The sequence below is a fragment of the Pleurodeles waltl genome, chromosome 1_2 (genome assembly GCF_031143425.1).
Source record: "Pleurodeles waltl isolate 20211129_DDA chromosome 1_2, aPleWal1.hap1.20221129, whole genome shotgun sequence".
NCBI lineage: Eukaryota > Metazoa > Chordata > Amphibia > Caudata > Salamandridae > Pleurodeles > Pleurodeles waltl.
The window spans coordinates 284,166,200-284,186,401 of record NC_090437.1 but is presented as its reverse complement, the minus strand read 5'-3'; the positions used below and the strand labels follow the sequence as shown (position 1 = coordinate 284,186,401).

General features: G+C 44.4%; 1 long non-coding RNA gene across 1 annotated transcript in view; it reads left to right on the top strand.

Moving 5' to 3' along the window:
• Positions 1 to 20,202, top strand: part of LOC138299732 (uncharacterized) — a 461,721-nt gene that overhangs the window by 379,445 nt on the left and 62,074 nt on the right. The window lies entirely within an intron of this gene.

The window sequence follows — 20,202 nt, the reverse complement described above, 5'->3', positions numbered from 1 at the left end:
GAGATGATGAGCTGGGTGTCGGCAGCGTATGAAATGATGGTGAGACCGTGGGGGTGGATGATGTTGGCGAGAGGCGCCAAGTAGATATTGAAAAGGGTGGGGCTGAGGGAGGATCCTTGGGGGAGCCCAAAGGTGGTCTTGGTGGCTGTAGACCGGAAAGGAGGGAGGCAAACTCTTTGGGTTCTTTCAGAGAGGAAGGAGGTGAGCCAGTCCAGGACTTTGTGGCGAATTCCAGCGTTGAAGAGGCGTGTGCGGAGGGTTTGGTGGCATACGGTGTCAAAGGCTGCAGAGAGGTCTAGTAGGATGAGGGCGACGGTCTCGCCCTTGTCTAATCTGGTCCTGATTTCGTCTGTACAGGCGATGAGGGCGGTCTTGGTGCTATGGTTTTTGCGGAATCCAGACTGGGAGACATTGAGTATGTTGTTGTCTTCTGGGAAGCGAGACAGTTGCACGTTTACTATCTTCTCTATTACCTTTGCGGGGAAGGGGAGTAGAGAGATGAGTCGGTAGTTTGTGAGGTCTTCAGGGTCTGCTTTGGGTTTTTTGAGAAGAGCGTTGACTTTGGCGTGTTTCCAAACGTCTGGGAAGGTTGCGGTCTCGAAGGAACTGTTGATGACGGCACGGAGCTGGGGGGGGCGATGATTTGGCTGGCCTTGTTGAAGATCTGGTGGGGGCAAGGGTCTGTTGCCAGACCTAGAAGGGAAAGGAGTTGAGGTGGATCAAAGTCAAAGTGATCTGACTCCTCCTGAACCGGTTGCAGGTGCGTCAAGATAAAACAGTGCAGGCCACTGTTTCGGTTAATCAGGAGGATATAATATCCCATGGTCAAAGGACTCCTAGAGGCCACAGGCCACTACAAGCTCAATTATTTGACTGTCCTAGCCCACTGAGGAGTAGTGAGGGTCCCCAGCTTTTACAGATCAAAGCACTGTATGGGATATTTTCTTTACAACCTCGCAATTAACTCTTGACGTCTTACCAGTCTCCAAAAATGGATGTGCAGGTAGATTTATTGAATGTTATGGCTCAATCTGTATCAGGGATCGACCAAAAGTTGGCTGATTTAAATGCCCTGATTAAACAAGCACAGAATGATGCCAAAACAATGGAGCCTGGTTGTACTGGTGGTCCAATAATCAATAAGCTTGTTTCACTTCCAAAGGTCATAAATACATTGATGGATGATTTCAAGGCTAACCTTAATAATGTAAAAAACAACAAAAATGTAATTTACCTAAACCACCAGCATGGGGCTAGTGCTGATTTGAATGTGGGATGCTTATTGATGATGTTAATAGTATTGGGGGACAAGCTGGAACTATAAAAGGAAGTCGTAGTAAGGATTTCTGTTGTTATGGAGGAGGGTTGAATGATAATGCTTGTTGTACTGAGTTACCAGTAAAAGAGATAGTTTACAATACTGGAACACCAACTAAAAAGATCCTGGCTCCATTACCACCGTTATCTATTAAACAGTTGGATGATCAAGCTAAGCAATCAGCTGAACATGTTATCAAAAGGCAAAAGAAAAAACAACAAAAAGCTAGGAAAAAGAAAAAGGGTGCCCCAGTTGTTGCCCTTGACGCCAGGATGATTATTAAAAATACCTCTGCTACAGAAAATGGGAACAGAAACAGCTCAGAGATCAATCCAAATAAAAAGAGCAGCCCTTTGGTCACTAAGCTGTTCCACCTATTTAACACCCAAAAGGGTGGACATGTTCCTTTAGAGCCTTATGAGCCTTTTCAATATCAGGGGGACTCAATAGTCAAGGAGCACCTAGGTCCTAGAAAAGAAAAGGGTCAGGCACATGTGGACCCATAATCTCCAAATTTTAAAACACAACACAGTTGGGTGGACGCTAAGAAAGGTACCAATCCAGGGAATAGAGGCGAGGTTATAACTGCTGAGAGTCAAGGAATGATAACCAGTCAGACATTAGCAGAAAGTATTCCCATACAAGTAGCACATACAGTAGAGGCCCTTGAGAGTAAGGGAAATAGTCTTGTTACCGAACAATTGGACTTTGGTGTGACAAGGGTGCAGGGAAGAGTTGTTTATGCAGGGCCCATACCTGAGGCCAAATCAGTAAATACGTCAGATCGGACCAGCTTAAGCCTACTGGAAAGGTCTGATTGGGAGTTTACCCCCTGGAATTTGAAAAAATACCAAATCAGTCTTTCTCTCGAAGCAGAACAGGTTGGCCTAAAGGGGGGAGCTCATCATAGATCCCCATGGGTGGCAATAGAATAATCCTTTCTCCACAATGCCAGACCAGGGACGAGCACAACATACATAATCGTGGCAATATATTAAAACTTTTGCGAGCAATACCCTCCCTTTGGAATATCCAGACTACAGATATCGACTGTATAGAATTTGTGCCCAGGGCAGAGGTGGAAAAAAGTAACATCCAAGAATCCACCTCGGTGACCTGGATGACATCTCAGCTTGTCACCAAGGTTTTATAAGGAAAAAAAACTCCTTTCTAAAATGGGGAATCGTGCCTACAACACCCCAGCAGATAGGTTATCCCGACCCCTTAGCAATTCACAATATGTCACTAAACTAAACAAAACAAGAGGTCCACATCAACCCTTCTCAGTTCTTAGAACTGCAGTTTGGAACTGAACTCCAGCCGTTTACCATCAGACAAGATATATATTAGACAACAGACTTCACTCAGAGTATTTACGTTTGGGATGAATATCAGCTGCTCCTCATAATAGTAGGAGTCCTTGACAACTACACGCTCCACCATTACGAACTGATAAGGCAAAATCCCACAAAAAATCACTTAACATCTGTTCTTGGATCATAAATGGGATTAGGACTAATAATCAATTAAAGGACCTAACAACTTTACTAAATGATTTTCAGATCATTTTAGTACAGGCGAATTGGACTACAAAGCCCTTTCCAATCAATGGTTATGTAGGCTTTTTTCCCCCCGCATAAAAGGTAAAGAAGTTTGGTCATGTGAGGGGGGATCTAGCGACCTTTATAGCAGCCGGGCGAAAGACGCCTTGTATACAACTAAAACAGGAAAATGCTGATTTTTTGGTAGCAAAATTGTGAAATTATCACAAAAAGATTGGGAGACCCATCTTGCTCATTAACGTCTAGATTCATTCTGACGCCCATTCTAGGAAATTTATGACCTCTAAATTGGTAGAAACCATTTTAAGATGTTTACAAGAACATGTTGCTCTAGAGCTTCTAATAGTGGGTAATTTCAATATGAAATTGTTGCAAGCATACGAAAGAGAGGATCAGATTGTGCAGCAGGATCACATGTGGGCAGTTCCACAACAATCAATGTGGCCTATAGGTTTAGGAATGACCGATGCAAATGCGATCTCCTTTGTTAAAAATATGGAGGACCTTGGACTTAGATTCCTGAATGGGAGATTTCAACAAAATATCCTTCCCTCAGTAACTTGCTATGCTTCTGAAACCAAATCCACAATTGATTACACAGTGGTTTCATTGCCACTACTAAATTTAGTAATTGACTGTCATATTGCAAAGACAGACAAGAGAGATCATGGTCAACAGTGAATTGAGATCAAATATTTTTCCCTACACGTAAACATGCAGCCACACTCCCTGGGAACATTACTCCTATCAATTATAAGAAACTTTGCTGGCGTGAAAATGTAATTGACGCTATAAGTGCAAACTCAATTGCACTGCATAATCAATGCAGGAATGACACAAATGATAATCCATAACTATATGGTAATCTTTTTTAGATAAATTCACAGCCATGTTTCTTACTGGAAGACTTCAAACACCCCATCAGTGTTACATATGTGAAAAAGCAAAAAATTAAAATAAAATTACAATCTCAACTTCCTTTGCTTTATTAAGAAGGAAGTGGAATAGATTGCTAAGACTTGCCAAGAAGCACCCAACCGATCGTCAAACCCAAAATGATCTGAACATGATATCGGAAGCAAATCTGGGATTATAAGGTAAGCAAAGGACACGACTTTTGGGTAAAGACCTTATTCCTAAGTAAAAAAAAAAGTAACTCAGAGATTTTGGAAAATGGTAAATGATCTAATAAAGCCCCCACAATTCTAACAATTTCGGACATATCAGAATCATTTTGGACCAACTTCTTATTTCAGCATTTTAATCAAATTAATGAAACTAAAAAAGATGTGTTCAATATGGGAGGCATGGGGGGAGATTTGCGCCCAGGAGAGGGTATTAATATGCTTCATGAATGTCAAAAGTGAGCAACAGAACTAACATTCTCTATGGCTCAGGTTACTAGATTGATTAATAAGAGCAGGCGGGCAGGGGCTCCAGGCCCAAATGGGATCCCAAATGCTTTATACAAAAAAAAACTGGGTTTTTGGGTAGAGAGGCTGGTTCCAGTTTTTAACAAATCCTTAGCACTTGAAACCATCCCAAGCTCGTGGAGGGGCACAATTATCCACCTGATATTTAAAGGAGGAAACTGCTCCTGCCAGGGGAATTACCGTTTAATTACTCTGACAGACTCTGAGGCAAAATATTATGTGGGTTCACATTTAGAGGACCTTCAGAGCTGGGCAACTGAAAATAATATTATCCTGGCAAATCAGTCAGGCTTCATTACAGGGCCTAGAACAGCAGTTAATATATTATCTCTCTCTATTATTGTAGACAAATGTAAGCAAAGAAATTACTACTTTTGATTGCTTTTCAAAATCCCTGAAATTGATGTATATATGACCTACAGTTTAAGCACTGGTGCACTTTAAAATTGCTTACCTGCTGCTATATATCTTCTTTGTACCTAGTTTTATGTACAGTATTGAATTTTTGTTTTTTTTACGATTTTATGGGCTTACATTAAATATGTATTTATGAGTATCACTTTTTGTACTTGGATGATGTATTGGTTTTGATTAACAATGCACTGTAATAAAATACATTGGAATTGAATTGAAATAGAGTATAGGTAGGAATTCTTAGATGCCTGATTATGTCAGAATGTTGGGACTGTTTATATGCTTTACTCTAATGGTCACAATAATCACTGTATTATGTTTCATCTTCCTAATAATTGCAGCTCATGCCTTTTATCAAAGAAATTTAGTTCATTCAATAAATGTATTGAAACTTATCCTGCATCTCTTTTTCTGCCTTCAAATATATGAGACTTTGTGCAAATGAGAGAACGGAGTAAGAGCTGTTCAACCACAACTTCCTGAGGAGTCTGAGTGTCATGTTTTTAGGCTACCACAAATTACCTTTACTTTCTAGGTTTGGGTGAGGTGCTGCTAGCTACCGGAAGAGGTCAGGTGGACAGCTTCCAGCTGGTGTGGGACTGACTCAGTCATCCTCACATGGCGGCACTGCCACCCTAAACCAAGCAGTCTTACCCCCTTGGTAAGAGTCCTATGAAATGGCGCCAACAATATTGGTCAGGCACTAATTGTGATGGATCTCCTAAGTATCCCTATCTCTTGTATGCTAAAGGCACCCTAATTACCTTATACAGAGATGTCTGCGTAGTGAAGGGATTATCCTCATGAGCTAAATAGGTAGCACCTATCTTAGGTTGTAGGTTGTTCAAGCCTGAACCTTAAAAGGATTCCTTAAATTGGTGTTTCCATCTCTGAACTTACTGTTCTAAAATATGGCGGACCATCACTGGGTAGCAGTTCCAGTTAACATGAGACAACCTCTCACACAAAAGCTACTAGCTCATGGACTCACTGATGAGGGTGGGGATGTTATGTTAGTGGTAGAGGCACACGATGCATACAGAAAATAATTTTTCTATTCCTGTGTGATCTTTCCAGCAGCAGATGGAAACACACACTTTTTCCACAATTACACAATAGCAGACACCTCTGAACAATACAGAGCTTACGCATATTAGGAATACCATTATTTTATCAAGAACACCAAAATTGGTTTAAATGTGCCCTCCTACAAGTTATACAAACTGTCAGATTAGGTCCCCTAAGTAATGAAGGACCTACATGGCCAGAACTAGCCATGTATACATCACATCCCAAAGTAAATATGCCAGTAGTGGATTTACATTGCTCACATAATAATTTGGTAGCTATATATAGATGCCTAATCCAATTTGTACTGCAGACTTTAATCACTGCTCCAGCAGCATCACATTTGGCTACAACTGGGATAAATCCTGCAACTGTGCATTCAATAACGGGTAAGGCACCCACAAAACATGAAGAAATTCCTTTTTGGTTAGCACAAAAAATAAATGTGCTGGAAGCAGTGTTTATCTACACAGGACCCTAAGACAAATATAGAATTCTCACAATGTGCTTGTCCTTTGGCATGGTCCCGTTAGTAGATAAGTGTGCCACTAGGGTGTAGTATTTGCAGCAATTTACACTTCCATGAATAAGGGGTTGCCGCTGCCCTGGATTTTGGGATGCACTGAATGGGCAATTTTGACACAGTGTCCTCAATTATATTAAGTAATCTTAAAGCAGAAGTAGTAACATTAGCAGTATGCCAGTGGATCCGGGACATTCCTCAACCTGAACAGAAAATCAAGCTGCCTAAGATTATTGCAGAAACTTATATCAGTATAGGTTGTGATAGACTGGGAGCCGGCTCAGGTAAACCACAATTACAAGGTAAATCCAGTAAGGATAATATCAGACCAGCACAAAAGGGTTCTAAAAAATGCTGTAAAATTCAGAAAAATAATAAAGATTAACAACAGGAGAATCTCAGTGTACGGAGATCTTAGAAAAGCATTGCAAACTTAGAAATAGGGAAACTTTAAAAACTCCTAACAGGTACCAATGACACTTGTCCATCTCGTTCCTGTAAGGACTCACCCGACAAACGCAGTGAGAGAGGAGGGCAGTGAGATCACCAAAGCAAGTATGTGAAGCTGAGAAAGGAGTCAAAATGCTCACCATAGATTTCTGTTTAAAAGGAAAAGAAACTTCCACAACACAAACTCCAATTCAAAAAGAAAAAGGTTTATACAATTTTGGCTTAACATGCCACACATATTGAGAATCAATCAATCAGTATTTGTAAAGTGCAGCTATTCAACCGTCTCAAGGCGCTGGGGAGGGGAGGGTCCTCATCCAAAGAGCTACGTCTTGAGGTTTTTCCTGAAGATGGTGAGCAACGGGCTTTGTCTGAGTTGCAGCGGGAGGTTGTTCCAGCTCTTTGTTGCAGTGTAGGTCAAGGGTTGTCCTCCGGCGGTGGGTTTGCGGATTGGAGGGATGGTGGCCAGGGCCATCTGGGTGGAGCACAGGGATCTGGCAGGGGTGTGGAAGGAGACGCAGTGGTTCAGGTAGTCTGGTTCAGCATTGTGTATGGCCTTGTATATGTGGGTGAGAAGCTTGAGGGTGATTCGTTTCTCGACTGGTAGCCAGTGGAGGGTCCTCAGGTAATTGGGGGATGTGTTCTCAGAGAGGGAGGTCCAGAATGAGCCTGGCGGTAGCATTCTGGATGAGTTGTGGTTCAAGCTTGTTAGTGACTAAGGCGAGGGTGACTGACCTGCTGCAGTCTGCTGGGATCCATCTGAAGATCTTCTGAAACTTACATAGTGTGTGCCAGCAGGAGGAGGCAGCAGAGTTTACCTGGAGGGCCAGGGATAGGGAGGAGTTGAGGATTATTTGTAAGTTGCTCAGTCGGAGCAGGGGGGGCACTGCGGGATGTGGGCCACCAAGAGTTGTCCCAAGCAGAGGTGGCATTTCTGAAGATGATGAGCACAGTCTTGTCAGAGTTGAGCTTGAGGCAGCTCCCTCTTATCCAGATGGCGATAGCTTCCATTCCTGAGTGGAAGTTCCTTTTGGCCGTGTCCGGGTCTTCGGTGAGCAAAATGGTGAGTTGTGTGTCATCAGCATATGACACGATGTTCATACTTTGGTTTCTGATGATGGAAGCGAGAGGGGCCATGTGTACGTTGAACATTGTGGGGCTCAGTGAGGATCCTTGGGGGACTCCCAGTTGACTCCTGCGGGTCTGGAAGTGTAGGGTAGAAGTCTGACCCTATGTGTCCTCCCAAAGAGGAAGGAGTGAATTCATTCCCGGGTTCTTCCGCTGCTTCCTCTGGTGCGCAGAGTGCTGTGAGAGTATGAGTGCTGCGGTGTGGCCGCGGTCTAGGAGTAATCTGATGTCATCAGTGGCTGCCCGGAGGGCTGTGTCCGTGCTGTAGTTGCTGTAGAAACCGGACTGGGAGCTGTCCAGGGAGCTGTTGGCCTTGATGAAATTCTGTAGTTGATTGCTTTCTCCAGTATTTTGGCAGGGTAGGGTAGCAGCGAGATGGGTTGGAAATTATTTAGTTCTGATGGGTCGGCTGGAAGTTTCTTCAGGAGAGAGTGTATTTTGGTATGTTTCCAGTCCTCGGGGAAGGTGCTTGTGTTGATGGAGCAGGTGATTGTGTTCCGGAGCTCAGGGGTGATAGATGCTCTGGCTCTGATGTATATGCGTTGTGGGCAGGGGTTCGAGGGGTTCCGCAATGGGTGCTGTTCATGATGTTGACTGTTTCCTCTGTGGTGAGCGTGGACCAGCTGTGGATGGTCTGGGTGGGTTCTGGGGGGGTGGGTCTGTCACAGGTTCCAGTGCCAGGATTTTCGCGGAGGAAGCTGTTGTAGATGCCCTGGATCTTGTGGTAGAAAAAGGAGGCGAGTTTGTCGCAGAGGTCCTGTGATGGGGGATGCTAGTGGCTTTGGAAGGGGGATCTGTGAACTCATTGATGACTCAGAAGAGTTCCTTAGAGTTGTGCGCGGGGGAGTTGATGCACTCCCAGAGCGCATCCTTCCCATCGTTCTTGATTTTTCATCGGTGATCGACGGTGGCACCTCTGAATGAGGCGATGTCTTTGCTGGTTTGGCTGTCCTTCCATTTTCTCTCTAAATGTCTGCGGATACCCTTTGATTCTTGGAGTTTGGTGGTCAACCAGCTGGCTTTCTCGAATACGTGTTTGGCCGATGTCAGATGGAGAGGGGCTAGAGTGTCGGCGCATTCAGTGATCAATGTGTTGAGATTTCGCGCTGCTGTATTGGAGTTGTTGGATGGAGGAGGGAGGGATTTGGCAAGTGATGAGGTGAGTTGCTCGTTGGTGATTTCGTTCCATTTCAGTTAGGGAGTCCTGGAGGTGTGGGGGTGGCTGCTGGGTGCGGTGATTGTGAAGTGTATGCAGCGGTGGTCAGTCCAGTCTGGGGTGGAGATGGTCTTGATGGTGATCGAGTTGCTTGAGGTGAAGATGGGGTCCAGTGTATGTCCTGCAATGTGTGTGGGTGTGGAGACCAGCTGTCTGAAGCCAAGGGTGGCGAAGTTGTCGAGTAGAGCGTTGGTGTTACGGTCAGTGCGGTCCTCTAGGTTAAAATTCAGGTCGCCAAGGAGGAGGTAGTAGACTGACACTGGGGCCTTGGGGGTAGCAATGTCTACGAAGTTGTCTATAAAATCTGGGCGGGGCCGGGTGGCCTGTACACCTGGGTGCCGCAGATGAAGGAGTTGTGTTTGGAATGGACCAGGAAGTGAAGGTGTTCCATGGTGGTGCAATGTTCTTCTGGGACAGCCTTGACACGTAGCGAGGACTTGTGCACAATGGCGAATCCTCTGCCCAGGCGGGAGGGCTGGTCCATCCTTAGGATGCTGTAACCATTGGGAATGGCGATGGCGATGTCTGGACCCAAGGTGGGGTTGTTCCAGGTCTCGGTAAGGAAGGCAATGTCCGGTCGGGCGTTGTCGATCAAGTCCCAGAGTGCGGTGGCATGTTTGTGGAGTCAGCGGATGTTGAGGAGCGGGCAGTTGATGGGGTTGTGGAGGTGTTGGTATTTTTGTGTGCGGAAAATACCTTCAGCTTGTTGAGGCGGGGGCTGAAGTTGCAGTTCCTGCAGGAAAAAGGTCCGTGGGTGTCTTTGGGGGAGATGGTGCAGCAGTTGCTGGGACGTCCGGTGTTGAGGCAGAGGAGGGTCTTGGAGTCGTAAATGGAGGGAGACCAGGGGGTGGTTTGACGGAGAACCAGGGTTTTCGGCGCTGGGGACGGTCCAGGTGTAAACGGGCACAGACAGGCTTGGCTTTGGCGTGCCTTTGGCATTCCAGCAGCGCATCTGCAGCACACGGGCAACATTAAGAAGGGGAGGGGATGGGGGAGCGGTCAGCTGGGAGATGGGAGGGCGGGAAAGGTGCTTTGCAGGGGGGACGGGCAGAGTAAAGAGGGGAGAAAGGGAAAAGGAATAAAGGGAAAACTACAGAAAAAATAGAAAGATGCAGAAAAAGCAAGGGTGAAAGAGTGAAAGAGAGAAAGAGATGCTTACCTGAGATGGCTACTAGACCACCAGGGATGAGGCGCAGGGATGAGCCTGGGGGTGGAGGAGGGCCTTGAACTGAGAGTCATGAGATTCTCAATTCATCCCAGCAAAAGGCAGAGGCAGCAGCCCCAGGAGCTGACCAGTAAGTCCGTGCAGAGAACATTACTGAAGAACAGGACACGGGTAATGAAACTGCTAGATAGTGCAGCAGAGGCCACAATAGTTCACCAGAATCTTCTACAACTTCTGGAAGTGACACCAGCTAATGGCTTCCTTGAAGTCAAAACTGCAGACAGGTGTTTCTCACTACCCGAAATGGTTTACAAACTAAGAATTCAAATTGAGGGAGACTTTGAGCGCACCATCAAAATGAAGGATTTTTCTGCCAAATTCTAGCACCTGAAAGAGGGGACTTAAGCGCATTTGCAGAGCTCAGCTCGAAAAAAGATTTTTCACTGTCTCTCAAGGCTATAAGAACATTCCAGGATTGTTTTCAGCCAATGTAACATCAATATTGCATAATACTGATCCTGAGGTGTTGTCTTATGTCAATGACATCTATCTGAGATATGAAGATCTCAATACACATTTAGCCAGGACGGATGGCGTTGTTTTGGGATTAACCACACAGGGCTAAAAATTTAATTTCAAGAAAACAAAAATTGCTTCTTCAACTATCCTATTTCTAGGATACGAGCTATCAAGTGAGGGAAGCAGCAGTACAGTTCCTAGAGAAATGTGTGCAATTACAGCCACCAAATACCATCAAGAAACTACAGTCATTGCTGGTTTTCTTCAATTTTGGCAGAACTTACATTCCAGCATATGCACAATGCATAAAACCACTCTATGATTTAATTAATCCACATTTCTCAAGCAAACATTGGACACCCAAACACACAGGCATTCTCAGAGCATTACAGATAGACATGCTTGAAGTAAAATACTTTCACATATATGACAATAAAACAAACTTGGTAAGCTGGGACATTCTTGGTGCCATCAGATTCACATATGTCACATTCAATAAAAGGGACACTATACGTATAACATATAAATCTCATTTGTACTCCAATGCTGAAAAACGTTTTGACTGACTGCTGTGCAAATGGCAGTCATAAAGGAGAAACCACTATCCCAAGGGAAATGCATTGTCATTACCCCAGTATCAGCCCTTGAGGCTGTTACCAAAGCAAGAGTTCTGATAGCAAAAGAATTACATCAACGTTGGATTCAATGGGCTACCCCCTGACTGCCACTGATGTTGATTATGCATTTGATCCAAAACTTCAGACCCAAGAATTTCTTCAGTATGAACTTGAATACCCAATATCCAACAACATTTTGCCTCTTGAATAATACTGAATGAATATTTACACTGATGGTTCAGCTCAACCAGCTGTAGGTGCCAAACACCAATACTCCACCGATCGAGCAGCTGTTTGCAGGGTAATGAGGGATGGTCAATTCCAGCCTCAACAAACCTACATGCAGACCCTAGAGGACTGCACAACACAACTTTTAAGGCTCTAATCATGGCACTGGAACACACAGATCCTAAACTTTCTACCTCAATTGTGTGTGATTCGCATTACTGTGTCCAGTCATTTAATAAATATCTACACTACAGGTGGCTAAATGGATTCAGAAACTCCAAAAGAAACACCACAAAACACAAATTCTTGTGGGGGAAAGTGGCACGTCTTAAAGACAAGCTGCCATGTAGTACATACATTGGGTCACCAGTGTGTTGGAATACACATTGTAGGAAGTGCTTTGGCTGACGATGCTGCCACATCTGCAATAGGTATGGCTTCTGTTGCTGCAATTACTAATTCCCATACAGGGCTGGATGATGAAACATTGGCTGCCATGAAAGCTTCGACTGATGGCAAGCCCTTACCAAAATCATATCATGCAAAATATTCCTTCCACTTAAGCTTAAGTGCCCAAAATATTACATTTGCAACAATACAAAGGGTAGGTGATCCCATGATCCCCAATCAATAGCAAAGATTAGATTTTATCAAAGCAGCACATGAAGGGATTGCTTCTGCCCATGGTGGTGTGGCGGCTAACATTTCTGTATTGCAAAACCATTATTTGTTGCCTGGTCTATACAAACAGACCAAGCAGTATGTCCTTAGTTGTGACATTTGTGAACAAACTAAAGTGTCCACCATCAAACGCCCATCGTAGACACCCCTCTTATTATCCAACAAACCATACAAGCCCCTTACAACTAGATGGTGCATACAAATATATCCTAGTTACTGCTGATTCATACTCCATATTTCTGTAGGTTTGGCCACAACGATCAGCTGATGTTCAACTGTTATTAAAGGTTTGCAAGTCTTCATCAGGACATATGTAGTTGTAGCATTCCATTTGGACCAGGACCCTGCTTTGCCTCCAAGGCATTCAGAGAAACCATGGCAGTGATGTGTGTTGAACTGCATTTCTCGTCTTCCTATCTTCCCGAGGGAAACTTGATTGTGAAGTGGAAAAACAAGACTTAAGGCAATCCTTAACAGCTAGAGTATTAAGTTCAGGTTGTAGTTGGCAACATTACCTCTATGGAGTCCAGAAAGCACTAAATAATCTGCCCAGAAGGTCTTTGGAATGACATACCACTTATGAAGTCCTGTTTGGGATACCTATATATGTGCCAAATATTGATGGCCGTAGTGCAATGGTGGCAGAAACACGTTTTGACATTAATGAACATGCCACTGTTTTACAGAAACCACAACAATGCTGTAATGAAAATTCATTTGCCCATGCCGTCACCTTGGGAATGATGGATTTGCCACCAACCACAGCCTGAATTCCTAAAGTTGGGGAACTAGTTTGTGAAAAGATACCTGTCAATGAGTTTGACCCATCCTAAAGACCACCAGTTTCAGTCCTGGGAATACATGGTACCAGAACTGTAATTCTACCTGCACTGCCTGGTTCTAAAGAAAACTGCTTTGTTTTAATTGACAATGCCAAATTGCACCATGTGGCCAATCCTGCACCGTAGACCATGAAGACTCCTATGTAGTTCTCGTACCCCTCTAACTACCATTCAGGAGTTACCTCCTCAGTCATTCAACAATGCTGAAATCATTTCCCAGAGCTTGGGGAGGGTGCAGAATGAACCTTTTTTGATTTCTATCACTATTTCATCAACAAATGTCAATAATTTAAATTAGCACTCTTCAAATGCAACACAAATGGATGTAATTGTTTATTATGAACCACCAATGGATATAATCTATCAGTTCCCTTTCACCTGCATTGGCTCCAGCTTCTGAACAAAATGCTTTTGGTTACTCTGTCCACATTGACAACTTTTTTACAAATTCTTCAGCATAGCTTTATCAAAAGTATTCAAGCTCTACATGTGACTCAATCATAACTATTAGGTTTGTCCATAATATTATCTCTGGATATTCATGACACCACTTGCTTTTCTTCTTTGGATTGGTTTTGTCATTGTTTTCTTTCTACTGAGGCATAGTATTTATCTTTCTGAACGCTCTGCTGTTGAACTGGTAGATTAGGTTTTAAAACCTTATCTAGCCTCATCAGTGGCATAATGAAAACTGAGGGAGCCCCTTGCAAAGTACATGAAGGCCCCCCCCCCCACACCGAACTCACTTTGGAGATTTCAGGCTTTCGGGCACTGTGCTGAGGGGGTCCCCTGGAGCTCAGGGGCCCCTCTACCACAGGGGCTGCGAGGGCCTTTCTTACACCCTTGATCCTCGCATTAGGTACTAAGACTTGTCCCTTGTGAACATTTCATCTGTTGCTGATGGGATTGCTTGGGATAAAGTACCATTTGGTATCTTTAGTTCTACAAAAATGATTCAAATTCCATATATTTTTAAAATATCAGTGAATTCCTATTATTACATCAGGGTTGTTTCTGATAACTGAGATGTAAAAACAGTTAACTCTATGCTTTCTGAGCTTGAATATTATACTGTATTTCAAAGAGAAGAATTATACACAAATACTGCAAATTGTGAGGATATGTTCTTTTAACTGCATTAAAGACATCTTTTTCCACACAGAGCTGGTACCCCTTGAATAATTTATAATTATACACTATCGGAACATCGGCCAACTTCACCGATTTGGAGTTTTAAAACACAAGTAGAAGAGTTTTCTTATTTTACTGGGGATGATATTAAAGATGCTGAGGCACATTACTTTAAATTACCACCTAAAAAAAGCAAGGAAATTATTGCTAACTGAAACCAAATTGATTGATTCAGATTACTTTGTTTCCCAGTTGGCTATAGAAGGCTATAAGTATTGGATGAAGTTGACTGACTTAAAGAGTGTGTGGTGAGCAAGAGATTGGCAAATACAGGGTAAGGAGGCTTTCTTTAGAGCATGCCTTATTCTGTTACAAATTAAATTTCTCAATGACACCAAACAACAGACAACTTGTGTACACTTGGCAAAAATGAAGGAAATGTATGCTCCCAGTATTCCCTCACCACCTAAGTTTGATAAATGGCAAAAGATCTTAAATATCACTGAACAACAGCTCAATGGTTGGCTTCAGAACTGTACCTTCAATTCATAAACTTCATGTCCAAATGGGTGGTTATTGTGGCCAGTGGACACAAATAGTTGTCATGAGCATTTTGTTAACTTCACATGGGGTTTTAGAGTAAGCAGACCAGACCTTTGTGACGTAATCACAACACACAACACTCTGGTATTGTAACAAAAATCTTCCACATTAACAGCTGTAAGAGAACACCTTAGTCGCCTTTCAGAAGATGTTGACTTACAAGACTTCTTGTTAGCTCCAAGAAAACCACATGCAAAATATTTCTTTTATGGAATATATAATGAAATTTGGAAGCTTTCACAAACAGACAATGCTGCTCCTGAAAGGCTAAATGATAACGAGAATTTAGAAAAAGCTCTAGCCCTTGTCGATAATGGTATGAACAGATTGTCCAACCACATTTACACACTAAACAATATTGACATTATTTAAAACGACATGTCATTTTTACACCATGGATAAAATTAACTTAGGTCCATTATGCACTTGAGTTGGACACTACAAGTTCTTGAAAATGGCTGCGTGGCTTGAAAGCACATTAACTCTAAGAAGTTATTTGCCGCATTTCATTTGACACAGAAACAACAAATAATTGGATAGGAAACAAGTTAGTTACATCATGCTTAACACTGAAAAGTTGACTTTTACTGTGGCTGAAATACCATTGTCAATGTGGTTAATACATGGAGTGATTAACCTGCCCATTTAGACATTTCAATTCACTTTGCATGTGAAATACTTTCCGGTAGGCAGATTCGTACACTTAGGAGACAGCTACATTCATGAGGTGTGGGAGTTACCTTTTGATTGCAAATTATTTATCAGCGTGAAAGAGGTATTTCATTGTGGTAGCGAATGCAAGACTTCTGTAAGCCATTCTATGATTTGTAAACAGCTATCCTTGCAAAGAGCATGCAATGATTCCATCACAAATTTGGCTTGTTATCTGAAGGGTATTCCTGTCCCTTTGAGTCACCCAGTGTTTCAGTTGCTTTCAAATGGAAGTTTCCTGATGCTGAGCGATCAAGATTGCTGTGGGACCAGACCAGGTGTTCCTTATCTATTTTCAGTATCTAAAATTGTGACTTGTTGCAGGAACGTACTCCCCCCACACGAGATAAAAGCAGCGGATATGTGGCCTTAAATTGCTGTTTATAATGTACATTTTGACAAGATGAGCAGACTGAAAGGTATTTTGTTTCAAAAACACGTGGCTCTCATATCTGCCCCTGAAACCTATGACCTCCAAGTGGCAAGGTCGTTTGCAGAGATATAGCCCTTCTTAAATACCAACTTTCCTAAACATTTAGGTGAATTAATAAGTTGCATCTTTAACGCGTCTAACACCACTGGGATTGTACACTTTTTTAAGGCTGTTGGTTCTGGTTTGTCAGCACCTTCCAGACTGTGTTTGGAGTAATACCTTCAGCCATCCACTCAAATTTTTTGAGTTTTTTTGGGAAGATTTCAATGACAATGGCTTTAATTTGCCAACCTATGTCATTAAGGCATGATGCAATATTTCGAGACAATCACTGTTGGAAGAACTTGACAGGAACTAGTCACTGTAATTTCAACCAGTTTTCCATTGTGTACAGCCCATCTTCAGTTGCTTGTGGTACCCCTTCGAACACGCACTGGAAGTGTGTATTGTACTTCGAAATGTACCTTCTTTGGAGGTACAACTGATAATGTTCCCGAAGGGGGCTCATTGCCGGAACTGTCCATTGAGATTTCGGTTGTTGTGGGATGCCTTCTATAGGCAGCCCTTTGTGGATTTAGTGGCTCCTGGTGCTTCAACATCTAGCACAGCATGCAATGCTTCCCCCTCTGCTGGAGTTAAGGTTGAAACTATGGATCATGTGTGCTCCTTCTACCTTCGACCAGCGTCTCAGGTCCTCCCACTGTTTCCTGCAGTGGGTGCTCTGCCTGCTGTAGACCCCCAGGGTCTGCACATTCTTGGCGATGGCACGCCACAACCCCTTCTTCTGATGGGCGCTGACCTACAGAAGAAACCTCAACAGTGGGACACCATGAACAAGACAATCCAGCCTGTTACATATATGACCCACAAACTGGATTAGCCCCTCATCAGGCAGTCAACCATACCCCCAATGAGATACACTCATACATCTCCATGCAGCCATGTCACATTCAACTTACCCATGATGTACTCACCTGTTGGTCTGGAGGTCCATACAACTGCCCATACAGGGGTAGGATCCCATCCATGAGCCTCTCCAACTCTTCCGATCTGAAGGCTGGGGCCCCCTTTCCCCTGTCATACATGCCATGGCAGGTTCCAGACACAGGTCACAGCAGCATATGCAGTGGACATGTCGCCCTGTGGAAAGTCAGGAACCAAGTAAAGTGGCAGGAAGAAAATGGCGGTCACGTCCGCGGTGGTGAACACCGTCACTGCCAGTGTTCATCATAATTGGTTCCCATACTCCATAGAAGGCAATGTTAGCCAATGAGGAATTGCGTGGCATTGCAGGCTTCCTCCCGCCATAATGCGAATGCTGGCGGAGTGGGGTCACTTCCACCTGTCCCTGCATACAGGACAGGCAGTTGCCATTTTCTAATGCTAGTACACATGTACAGGTTTAAAAGTGCTCACCTATACAATTCCAGTGTCCAACATACAAGCATGCCCTGTGTACACTGCTATAGTGAGTTCATGGTGCCTGTTGTCACTTCCTTCTTACTTTTGGATCACTTAGTACCAACCAATGTGGAGGAATAGGTTGAGGAGGCAAGCACCTGTGTACAGACCCCTTGTGGACTTGGCTACACTGGAGGACAGGCACATCATACTCACCGATCATTTGTACAGGACCACAATCACAGAGCTGTGTGCACAATTGGAGCCTGATCTGCTACCTGCTATTCGTTGCACCACAGTAATACCCCCTCTTGTGCAGGCACACTCAGTGCTCCATTTTCTGGCAACTGGCTCTTTCCAGGTGACAGTGGGCTTGGCTGCAGGAATGTCACAGCCAATGTTCTCTGTTGTGATGGCAAGGGTTTTGTCTGGCATGCTCAAACACATGTGCAGCTACATTGCATTCCCCCAAGTAGATGATTTACCTACTGTGAAGGCTGGATTCTATGCGATGGGGCATATACCACATGTAATTGGGGCCATTGATGTGACCCATATTGCCTTAGTCCTCCCCAGGGCCAATGAACAGGTGTACAGAAATTGGAAGAGTTTCCACTCACTCAATGTCCAGATGGTGTGCCTTGCTGACCAGTACATCTCCCACATCACTGCCAAGTATCCTGGGTCGGTGCATGATGCCTTTGTCCTGAGGAATAGCAGTGTCCCACAGCTGATGGCACAACTACAGAGGCACAGAGTGTGGCTTATAGGTGAGCCTGAGTCCCCACCCAATGTATGTCAGTGTATGCCTGCAGGAGTCATACCACATTCCATTGTGAAGGACGAATGTGTGTTTCTCACTTCCTGCAGGTGATTCCGGCTACCCAAAACTGTCCTGGCTCCTGACCCCTGTAAGGAATCCGAGAATAGGGGCTGAGAGTAGGTACAGTGATGTAACAGGAGGATTGTTGAAAGGACCTTTGGGCTCCTGAAGGCTAGGTTCAGGTGCCTCAATCTGACAGGTGGATCCCAATGCTACTCCCATGAGAAGGTTGGCAGGATTGTTGTTGTGTGCTGCATGTTGCTCAATTTGGCCCTCAGACAGCATGTGCACTGTCTGTAGGAGGAGGGGGATGACAATGCAGCTCTGGCAGCAGTGGACACTGAGGATAGTGAGGAGGAGGAAGAGGAGGGGGATGTGGACACCAGGACACATATGATCTTGCAGAACTTCCAGTGACACTCAGGAAAGACTGTTGAATTAAAAAAAATCAATTTTTGTGTTGTGCTGTGTGGCTGTAGCATTCTGTTAGTCATTACCTTTACATCCCACCTGACTGTCACCTATGCTTTCCCTTTTTGCAGATGTTGCTGTGGTTACAACAGTGTAATGTTGTTATGTGTACAGACTGCTGAGACACATTTGTAGGATGGATCACCATGTAACTGGACATTTACACAGGTTCATGCAGTTCATAACAGTTTGATACATTGTACATTACCTTCAAATAAAGCACTATTACTCAAGTTGTGTACAAGGGTGTTTATTAAGAATTGGTATACAATGCAAAGTGCAATAGAGTGGGGTAATGGTTGGGAAAAGTCTAGTGTAGTGGGCCGGTCTGTTTGTGGCACAGGTCCAGTGTCCAAGGGGCCATATGAAAGGGAGCAATAGCAGTTCAAAGTGGACAAGGTGACACAGTGGAACACAAGGAGGATATTCTGGAGAGGCTAATTTCCTGGTGGTGGTCTTGACAACTGTCTCTGGTGTCTGTCTGGGCCGCAGGGACCATTTGAGGGGTGGTTCACCTTCTGCAGGGGGAGGGGTGCTGGTGGCCTGTGGGTACTGTGACAGGGCCTCCTGTCCACTAGCTGCAGCAGATGTGGAGGTCTGGTCAGTACACTGTCTAGTGGAAGGGGCCCGCTGGTGTGCTGTATAGCCCTCATGATGTTGGCCATATCACCCAGCACCCCTGCAATAGAGACCATGGAGGTGTTCAAGGCATGCAATTCTTGCTTGATCTCCTGGTGGTGCTCCCCCTGCAGCCTCTGGTTCTCCTGCATGATGTTTATCACCTGATCCATCTTGTCCTGGAATTGTCTGTAAACCCCCAGGAAATTAGTAAGTGCCTCCTGGGCAGTCGGTTCCCTGGGCCTGCTCTCCCCCTGGTACATAGCTGTCCTCCGACCGTCCCTGGCCCCTTGCGCCTGTGTCCCCTGAACGGTATGCCCACAGCCACTGACCCCAGGACCCTCATTGTCTTACCTGTGAGGTGTGGACTGCGGTCCCTGTCCAGGTGGGCACACTACTGATTGATGTGTCCTGGGGACAGAGGTGTGGGGACGTTCTGTGGCTGCTGTGGTGTTCAATTCTGAGGGGGGTCAGTAGTGGACTGGTTGTGGGATGGGGTAGCCAACTGACCAGTGGTCCCTGATGGGCAAGGGAGTTCATCCAGATCCAGAGCTCCTGAATTGCTGTCATCACTGGGGGCATCTTCTGGTGGAGAACTGGGTAGTTGTGGCACCTCCTCGCTGCTGAGATTGGCTATGACACCAGTGGGGATGTAAGTGGTGAATTATGCTGCATATCTGTGACATATTCTGCATCACTAGCTTCTCCTAAATTATTGTTGTTGCCCTGCCACCGTTGTTTGTGTTTGGTGATGGATTGTAGGATTGTTAGTTCTCCATGCTGTAAATGCATTGGTAACGGGTGTACATGCATGGCTGGAAGGGATGTCCATGCAGTGGGTATTGCA